Source organism: Erigeron canadensis, chromosome 6 (genome assembly GCF_010389155.1).
Source record: "Erigeron canadensis isolate Cc75 chromosome 6, C_canadensis_v1, whole genome shotgun sequence".
NCBI lineage: Eukaryota > Viridiplantae > Streptophyta > Magnoliopsida > Asterales > Asteraceae > Erigeron > Erigeron canadensis.
Window position 1 is genome coordinate 13,005,994 of NC_057766.1, and position 9,310 is coordinate 13,015,303.

Sequence of the window (9,310 nt, forward strand, 5' to 3'; positions counted from 1 at the left end):
AGTTGAAAGAATTGGAAGATCAAATTTCTAACCTAAACTATGATTGTTGTATAAAAAATTCTCTTTACCAACAACTTGAAAAGACAAATGAAGAACTCAAAACTGAAATTGATTTTTATAAAGAAAAGTTGTACAAGATAAATCGAACTTATCAACAAACCTATTTGAATAGGCTAAGAAATTAAAAAACTCAATTCAACTCCGGGTTAGGGTATGTCAATCCAGAACATTTACTCAAAGCACAAGAAGAGGTTCCTTCACAGTATAAAGAATCTCATATGAAAAGTGGAATGACCGACCAATTTTTGAGACCAAGTCATGGTGATATTGAGGAAGATGATTTTCTAAAGAAGGGTGCAAATGCTAATATGGTAATCAATGAAATTAGAGCCTTGGTGTAAGCCACCGACAAATTAGATGATTTACTAGTGACGACATCAATAACCTTCTGTGTAATGCTTGATAGGATGCCCTGATACACACGATCTGAGCCAAAAACACTATCGGCTGGCGTAACTGATCTTGGCAAAGAGCAGGCAATGATGAAGACATAGAATTCGAACTTCTTGATGAACCGTATCTTCAAAAGTCAAAAGGTTGTCCAGTTCGTTGATAAACCTAGGCTCGATGTTGAAAAAAAGATACCAAACCATCATCATCACCACATGCTTGAACAAAAACCATAAATGCAAGTAGGCGAATACACGTGTAATTCTCCCGTGCATCAAACAAGCCAAACGCTCGTGCAAAATGTAGTCTTGTTAAAAGAGCGAACTTATAATTAGCAGGTTCTTTATACTCGTTAATAAATTGCTGCATAAGTTCACTATGGGATATTTGGTAAGTGTTAAGTTGGGGCAAATGGATAATCTGTAAGCCCTTTTAAGACTCGTTATCAACATAAAACTCAAAATATAGGGTACTACCCAACTCAGATATGTGTAGATTGTTGTTGGCGCAATGAGGCCATATCCATAGTTGTTGAGTAACAACAGAGATGAGATTCGTGCTCTTGCCCATTTAATTAAATGGGAGCGTTTGAAAGCTGAATATTTTGTTATTGGTAGAATCAGGCCATATCCATATTTGTCGAGTGCTAGGAGCTGCTCAAAGGAAGTTTTTCTTCCGACTTTGGCATTTTGCTCGAGTGTTAGAATCTGCCCAAAGGAAGTTTTTTTTTCAGACTTTGGCATTTTGCTCGAGTGTTAGAAGCTGCCTAAATGAAGTTTTTTCTTCAGACTTTGGCATTTTGCTTCCCAACAATCATCCAAATTACTCTTTCATCTTGGTTTATTTTCACGAAGATGTCTGGACTTTAATAATATACAACTTACTCGCTCGTGCCAAAGCGTCCGAGCTTGCATATACGTTTGAAAATCATGCCTCCTCTGACGATATGATACTGATACATGTGAGCATTACGAACATCCTTGTGCCTTAAATCACCAGCCTCGGGTCGATATAAAACTTTTATGCATTTAAGCAGCAAGTCAACAATGTTCATTGTATTTGCAGGGTCTCCAATTTCTGGCTATGTTTGTATCTTGAGAATAAAACTGAAATCCATCAGCAACCATCTTGAAGAGTAGCTAAAGCGATTTGTCTACTATTAAACTCTGCACACCTGCAAAATGACTTGCCAATGCCTTCATAATGTGTACAATGTGACCCTATACTTTAAGTCGTCAGTTTAAACACGTGTTATCCATAACTTTTGGTTTTTTATAAATGTTGTTCATATACGGATATCATACGTTATTCCATAAGAGGTTTAAAAATCTTATAACATAAATTTGGCACCTTCTAGCTAGAAAATCATGTTTTTTTAAGCAAAATTACACAAGGTAATCGATCAACTGTCAAGAAAACTGCCTTATAAGGAATTAATAAACTTCGAGGGTTCATCGTAGAGCATCATTTTTTAGCGACATATGAACAAGAATTGTAACCTCTGCAACACTCAGTAATGGTTTTGCAATTAGGCCAAACAAATGTAGGCTTATAGACTGATAGCTACTCGTTTTTTTTAGGCCAGCCACTCACCAGTATCTGTCTACAATCAATTGCATATCGTGTCTACAATCGTCAGACGAAGAAGATAGTTGAAAGTATGAATGTTCAATTTGATATAATATCTGGAATGGTTCTTGAACAAAACAGTTCAAGACCCGATCTTAATCGACCACAAGCTTCCGCAACATAATCGCTTCCAATGTCAAATCTCAATTTAGTACTCCAACCACAGAGGATTTGGATATTTTGTTTGAAGAATTCTACCATGATCATCCAAGAATGTCTAAACCCGGTTTAGATATAAGTGCAGTTTCCAGTACCATGAATACTTTTTCAGCACCAAATGGAGACGATGAGTTATCACCATCACTAAATTCAGATATATCTTCACCATCATCTAAATCTCATTTTCATACTGACACTTCTGAGTCACAAGGTCCACATACTCGTATTTCTCAAGTGGCAAATCCTACTACTAATCCTGAAGCTTATAACACTAAAGACTTTGTTGAACCAATGGCAACTTCATTTGAGCTAGTAACTGCACAACATACTCCGACGTTCTTTGATACTGAAGAATTATGCACATGAACCTCTTCCTCATTCAACTAAATGGACTAGATCTCATCCGATTTCTCAGATCATTGGCAATCCAGACTCAGGAATACAGACAAGATCTGCATCAGTGAATGAATGCATGTTTGTGAATTTCCTAAGTATAGTTGAGCTAAAAACAGTGAATGAAGCACTCGGTAGTCCAAATTGGGTGAAGGCTATGCAGGAAGAACTCAATCAATTTGAGAGGCTTCAAGTATGGAGATTGGTTCCGATTCCTTACAAGAACAAAGAACCAATCAAAACAAAGTGGATCTTCAAGAACAAAAACGATGAAAACGGAGTTGTTGTCTGCAACAAAGCATGTTTGGTTGCAAAGGGATATTGCCAACAAGATGGAATCGATTATGATGAGACTTTTGCACCCGTTGCACGAATTGAAGCAATACGGATGTTTCTTGCCTATGCTGCTTACAAGAACTTTACTGTATATCAGATGGATGTCAAAACAGCATTTTTGAACGGAGTTCTCAAAGAAGAGGTCTATATTGAACAACCTGAAGGTTTTGTGAACTCTGAACATCCAGATTATGTCTACAGGTGAGATAAAGCCTTGTATGGTTTGAAACAAGCTCCTCGTGCATGGTAGTGATATTATTTTAATAAAGGTTCAATTGATACTACCTTGTTCATTAAAAGACAAGGTAGTGATATTATTTTAATCTAGAAATATGTTGATGACATAATTTTTGGGTCGACTAACCCTAAGTACTGCAAGAATTTTTCTACTCTAATGATCAGCAATTTTGAAATGAGTATGATGGGTGAATTAAACTTTTTCCTTGGTCTCCAAGTCAAACAGTTGTTAAATGGTACATTTATTTTTCAACATAAGTATATCCTTTACATGTTGAAAAAGTTTGATATGATTAATTGTCAACCAATTGGAACACCTATGGAAACTCGAACAAAAATTCATGCTGATTTAAATGGTAAATCTTTTGATCAAAAGAAATATCGCAGTATGATAGGGTCACTCATATATTTGACTGCGAGTCGCCCAGATATTATGTTTTCCACATGTATGTGTGCAATGTACCAGACCAATCCCAAAGAAAGTCATTTTCAGGCCGTCAAATGGATTTTCCGTTACCTTAAAGGCTGTAACAACCGCCTTAGAAATAATTTAAATAAATCCATGATATGTTCTAGTTTCGAATATGTGCTCACATGAAGATCTATTCACTCTTAAATCTTAAATTATAAGACGCGTCTATGGTCTATTGTGATAAGAATGTTAGGTTTCAAGACGTAAGCGATTGTATTCAAGAAATTCTAGTCTGAAAATGTTTCATTTAGACCCTACAATTATTAGAATCATTAATTAAGGGAAAACTATAAAAGGGTTAGAAAACCCCATTTTTCTACTTCTTCACCATTCCCCCCCCCCCCCATCTCACCTCTCTCCCTCTCTCTCTAAAAACACACACATACATTCACCATCTTCACCCACAAAAATTCATCATTTGATTTTGAGTTGTTAAACCAAGATTTCTTGCATTTTTAGCTTCCTTGTGATAATCAAAACATATTTCTAGTATCGATTTTCAGGTAATGACAGCAAATTTTGAGATTTTCTAGTATCAAAACATTTTTGGTGTAAAAATCGTGTTAAAAGTTAGTGGGTTTGTGTCTAAAAGTGTTTAGTAACCTTTTCGTGATCAAATTTGGGTCGTAAACGTGTCTTAATCTTCAAAACCCTCGTTTTTGTTGAACAGTCCCAAATTCATCCTAAAAACACTTAAAACGAATTTAGTATCCTAGAAACGAATTTAAGTCTTCCAAAACGAAGTTAAGCTTCAAAACGAACTTAAGCTCCAAACAAACTTAAGTCCTCAAACGAATTTAAGGTTTATCTTCGTTCAGATACACCTTACGAATTTAAGGTTTATCTTCATTCAGATACACCTAACGAATTTAAGGTTTATCTTCGTTCAGATACACCTTAGGAATTTAAGGTTTATCTTCGTTCAGATACACCTTACGAATTTAAGGTCTATCTTCGTTCAGATACACCTTACGAATTTAAGGTTTATCTTCGTTCAGATACACCTTACGAATTTAAAGTCTATTTTCGTTAGTTGTATTGATACTATTAGCCGGTCCTATCGAGGATTGTGTGTGCTCTATTGATACTATTAGCCGGTCCTATCGAGGATTGTGTGTGCTCGCTTACTTATGTGCAAGTTGGTCAGTAGCCACTACATACGACTTAATACTTGAGATCTATTGGCGGTATAAAATGCTTTTATACTACTTGTTTATACTCAAACCTACGAACTCACCAACCTTTGTGTTGACTCTTTTAAGTATTCCTTTCAGGTAATCAGGCTAATCGTGGCTAGGAGTGGTAGCATGGGACTATTAGCAGACTTCAGGATTTAGGGTTGGAGTTTGCATGCTTGTACTTTGTGTTGGGTGGCAATATGCCCAATCGTATCCCCTGCGTGGGAACCTTTCGTACTTGATTTGATCATCTTTGTTGAACTTGTGTGTGTAATAACTACTACTATGCTTGTTGGGTTATGAAATTGACTATTTATGTTTATCCTAAGCACTCATTTAGTATTCCTATGTAACATCCATGTGCGCGTGTGCTTTATCTTACATCCCGAGTTTTCCGCCGCTGTCGGGGTGTTACAGATTGGTATCAGAGCCGTGGTTATAGTGAATTAGGTGGTTTTGCCTAGACTATAACTTAGGAACCGCACGTAGCATGCATGATAGGAATTATGTGTGCATTCAAACTCTATGGATTTTATCTATATCTGCGATATTCATGCTATTATACTCATTCATGCGCAGGCCCTAGAACCATGCTACCTTACCACGTGTACTCATACTATTGGTATTCGATCTATGAGATGTGTTAAATTTAAATAATAATAATAAGTTAGCGATATGAAGTATTGTTAGCAAGGAAGTATGGCGATATATCATCACAGAAAAGCCTGATCAACTTTTCGCGTGTGGTATATTTACTATGGACTTGATGGCAACATGGATCGTGCCTTAGATGGTTAGAGCGTGGTAGCAACTCTGGCATGTTCAATAGGTATTGGTCGGGTGGAGGGTTAGCTGCTGGTACACCCTGTATACATACCTTTGCCAATGTCTAGGGAGCATGTCAGTACCGTGAGCCGACCTTGCATTAGATGTACTAAAGGTGTGGAGGGTTAGCCGCTGGTACACCCTGTATACATACACCGCTAGTGCAACGGATGTAGGTGTTAGACCCGGACCACACTTTGGCTGTCGAAAAGTGATCAAAATTAAAAATTTTCAATTAAGTTGAAATGGTTGTAGTATTCATCTTGTAAACTATCTTTCATGAAACGAAGATTCTATTGTAATATTACTCTGTGCTGCATGGTTGATATTGATGATAATGTTTACTTTTTAGACATAATGCTCAATCTCTTGAATTACATGTGATCTTGAAAGTAAAATGTTTAGGATTCTAGAAAACTAACACGAGTGCGTTGAGAGTGCGTAATTGACGTCACGAATGACTATTCCTTCATTCTAACGCCGAACCCGTCTTTTCCTAATATAGGGAAAATGGTACGAACAAGAGCAAACCCGAATGTCGAAGCACAAGATAATGGTGTTGGTCGTGGTAACCCTGGAGGTGGTCGTGGCAACCCGAGAGGAGGTCGTGGAGGGCAGCAAGGAAGAGGCCGTGGTAGAGGTCGTGGTGGTCGTGGTGATGGCATGGGTTATGGCGAGAACTTTGATTTAGCTACTATCATTGCAGAGCAGTTGGCAGCTTCAATGCCTACTATCATCGAACAAGTGACTGCTGCAATGGGTGCTGTCCCGAACCAGAACCGAAGAGCACCTGAAGTTGAAGTTGAATCTGTAAGAGTTGCACCGCAACAAGTGAATCAAGAACCAGAGAACTTTGACCCCGAAGTGGAGTTTGTTGATGATGGTGTGTATGTGGGCCCTGGACCCAGAAGAATTCCTAGAAATGATGAGTATGCTATGGGGAGAAGAGGTTGCAGTTACACCGAGTTTAAGAAGTGTGGTCCCCCAGATTATAACGGGAAAGGAGGAGCTGGTGTGTTTATGAAGTGGTTGGAGAAGTTGGAAGCAGTCATGGACATAAGTGAATGTCCATCTCATCAGAGGGTAAGATTCACTGGAGGTTCATTCACCGATGATGCACTGTCATGGTGGAATACTTTGTTAAGAGCCCGTGGAAGAACTACTACTTTCGAGACACCATGGGATCAGTTTAAAGAGATGATGAAGAACCGATTTTGTCCACTAAATGAGATGCAGAAGATTGAGCAAGAGTTTTGGCACCACACCATGGTGGGATCTGGCCATGCAGAGTATACTAGCAAGTTTCAAGAGTTGGCTAGATTGGTACCACATTTGGTGACTCCTGAGTCAAAGTTGATTGAGATATACATCTATGGTCTCATTCCTCAGATCCGAAACACCCTGACTGGCATTCCTCCTTACTCGATTGAAGAAGCAATTCGAAGAACCAGTGCCATGACTGATGACTTGGTTAGGGCTGGGACACTAACAAGGTCTGCAGAGAAGAAAAGAGACTTTGGTGGACCCAGTAAAAGAAGGGACTTCAGAGCTGACAAGAGGGTCAGAGTTGGAAAGGTGTTTGCAGCAGTTGAGCCGGGGCAGAAGGCGTATGTTGGCCAATTTCCACAGTGTGCTACTTGTACTTATCATCATTCAACAGCAGTGCCATGCCGATTTTGTCAGAATTGTCAGAAGTTTGGACATTTGGCTAGAGATTGCAGGATTGCCAGAGCTCCAGCAGCACCACCTCATGTAGCACCGTTGAACGCTAGAAACCCACCAGTCAATCGCGGAGGATGCTACGAGTGCGGTAGCACTGATCACTACCGGAATGTTTGCCCAAGAGTTGCTAGACGACCCATTCCAGCCGCAGCTAATCAGAATTCATTGCAGATTGCAGCACCAAATCCTCCCAGAGTTAACCAAGCCCAGCAGGCCAGGGGCCGATTCTTTGCCTTGAACGCGGTGGAAGCTGCTAACGATCCTAACGTTGTCACGGGTACATTTCTCTTAAATAATCATCTAGCTACTGTGTTATTCGATACGGGTGCCGACCATAGTTTTATCTCCATTAACTTCGTGTGTATTATTAACGTGAAACCCATCCGTACTCATGCTTGCTATGAAATAGAGGTAGCTAGTGGTGAAATCTCTAAACTTGACAAATTTGTGCCTAAATGTGTGTTAACACTAGATACTCATTCATACTATATAGATCTAATCCCGTTTGAAATGGGTAGCTTCGATGTAATAGTGGGGATGGATTGGTTATCCCGGGTAGATGCAACCATTGTATGTCGTGCAAAAATTCTTAGAATCCCCTTAAGTGGGGGAGAGGTATTAGAAATTCAAGGCGAGAGACACGAGACACACAAACAGATCCTAATGAGCACAACAACTGAAGTAACCAAACTAGCTGATATACAAATAGTTCGTGAATTTCCCGATGTCTTTCCTGATGACATCCAGGGATTACCCCCGTCTCGCCAAGTCGAATTCCGAATCGATCTCATTCCTGACGCTATGCCGGTAGCAAAGACACCATATCGTTTAGCACCTTCTGAAATGCAAGAACTCGAGTCACAGTTGCAAGAGTTACAAGATAAGGGATTCATTCGACCAAGTTCATCGCCATGGGGCGCACCGATACTATTTGTAAAGAAGAAGGACGGATCTTTTCGCATGTGCATTGATTATCGTGAGCTCAACAAGTTAACCATTAAGAATCGATATCCTTTACCGCGCATCGATGATTTGTTTGATCAATTGCAAGGCGCAAAGTACTTCTCAAAAATCGATCTTCGATCGGGCTATCATCAGTTAAGAGTTCGTGAAGAAGACGTACCGAAAACGGCGTTTAGCACGAGATATGGGCACTTTGAGTTCTTAGTGATGCCTTTTGGTCTGACGAACGCACCCGCCGTTTTCATGGATCTCATGAACCGTGTATGTAGACCCTACCTTGATAAATTCATCATCGTATTCATCGACGACATCCTCATTTATTCCAAGACGAAACAGGAGCATGAAGTGCACTTGAGGAAAGCCTTAGAACTTCTAAGAGCTGAAAAGTTGTACGGGAAGTTTTCAAAATGTGAATTTTGGTTGGAGGAAGTAAAGTTTTTGGGCCATGTAGTTGACAAAAATGGAATCAAGGTCGCCCTCAGTAAAATAGAAGCAGTAGAGAATTGGAGAAGGCCAGAGACACCGACAGAGATCAGACAGTTTCTCGGTTTAGCAGGCTACTACCGACGATTTATCGAGAACTTCTCAAAGATCGCACAACCTCTTACCCTGTTGACGCATAAAGATAGGAGTTTCGAATGGGGAGAGAAACAAGAAGAAGCTTTCAGAATCTTGAAAGAGAAGTTATGTAATGCCCCAGTCTTAAGTCTTCCTGAAGGGACCGATGATTTTATCGTTTATTGCGACGCGTCGGGTCAAGGCTTAGGATGTGTGCTGATGCAGCGAGGCAAGGTCATTGCATATGCCTCACGTCAACTGAAGATTCACGAAAAGAACTATACGACACACGATTTGGAGTTGGGAGCTATCGTTTTTGCACTCAAGTGTTGGAGACATTATCTATACGGGACAAAGAGTGTGATCTACACTGACCATAAGAGCCTTC